Genomic DNA, 1,447 nt, shown 5'->3' with positions numbered 1-1,447 from the left:
TTTATTATATATATATATATATATATATATATATAACCTAACTTGTTATTTTATAGGCTTTCATCTACAGCAATATAATTGTATTTTCTGGATACATAATCTAATGATTTAAAGTATTCTGTAAGTATTCTTTGTATACATTAGGGTGGTCCTTATTTGTAACTTAAATGTAAGTATTCTTTGTATACATTAGGGTGGTCCTTATTTGTAACTTAAATGTAAGTATTCTTTGTATACATTAGGGTGGTCCTTATTTGTAACTTAAATGTGTGTATTCTTTGTATACATTAGAGTGGTCCTTATTTGTAACTTAGATGTGAGTATTCTTTGTATACATTAGGGTGGTCCTTATTTGTAACTTAAATGTAGGTATTCTTTGTATACATTAGGGTGGTCCTTATTTGTAATTTAAATGTGAGTATTCTTTGTATACATTAGGGTGGTCCTTATTTATAACTTTAATGTAAGTATTCTTTGTATACATTAGGGTGGTCCTTATTTGTAACTTAAATGTGAATATTCTTTGTATACATTAGGGTAGTCCTTATTTATAACTTAAATGTGAGTATTCTTTGTATACATTAGGGTGGTCCTTATTTATAACTTAAATGTGTGTATTCTTTGTACACATTAGGGTGGTCCTTATTTGTAACTTAAATGTAAGTATTCTTTGTATACATTAAGTAGGTCCTTATTTAGAGGTTAAAAAATCTAAAGTTCTCACACCCTAATTTTAATAAAACACTAGATGTCAAACTTATCCATTTAGTACCATATTTCGAGGTTGCTCAATGAGGTTGAAGTTCTAGACTGGTACCATATGTACTATAAAAACATATTTATGTATTATAAAGGATTTCTTTAAAGTATATTATTATTTTATTGCATATACAGTAGTATAATTACATAATTATATGATTCTGTTGTGGTTAGTTACATTATTATTGTTTCTTGTTACATTACTAGAAAGTTTCATCTGTGATCTTGCACAACTTGAATTGTTTCTGGTTTTTGTTATCATAGCATTATACTCCTCATAAGGGCCATACTCCTTTCAACTTTGGCATTTACCACATTCAAGTGTTGAACTTCCTATAGTACCTCCCTGTAGCCCTCTCTGAACTCCCAAAACTCAGCATAATAATGCAAATGGAATTTCATAGCATCTGAAGAAGTCTGTTATGTTCTTTTTGACCACATTCATTGTAGAACCACATTCAAAAATGTGGACTATCCTAGTATACATGTAGAACCACATTCAAAAATGTGGACTATCCTAGTATACATGTAGAACCACATTCAAAAATGTGGACTATCCTAGTATACATGTAGAACCACATTCAAAAATGTGGACTATCCTAGTATACATGTAGAACCACATTCAAAAATGTGGACTATCCTAGTATACATGTAGGACCACATTCAAAAATAAGGACTATCCTCGTAT

The 1,447-nt window shown here is 29.6% G+C and overlaps 1 protein-coding gene across 1 annotated transcript in view; it reads left to right on the top strand.

Annotated features, from left to right (window-relative positions):
- LOC106476125 (SNF-related serine/threonine-protein kinase-like) overlaps positions 1–1,447 on the top strand; it is a gene marked incomplete at its 5' end in the record, with an annotated part of 19,444 nt that overhangs the window by 841 nt on the left and 17,156 nt on the right. The window lies entirely within an intron of this gene.

Source organism: Limulus polyphemus, unplaced genomic scaffold (assembly GCF_000517525.1).
Source record: "Limulus polyphemus unplaced genomic scaffold, Limulus_polyphemus-2.1.2 Scaffold9868, whole genome shotgun sequence".
In the NCBI taxonomy this organism is placed as follows: Eukaryota; Metazoa; Arthropoda; class Merostomata; order Xiphosura; family Limulidae; genus Limulus; species Limulus polyphemus.
The sequence above is the reverse complement of the archived record's forward strand: the minus strand, read 5'-3'. Positions and strand labels throughout refer to the sequence as shown.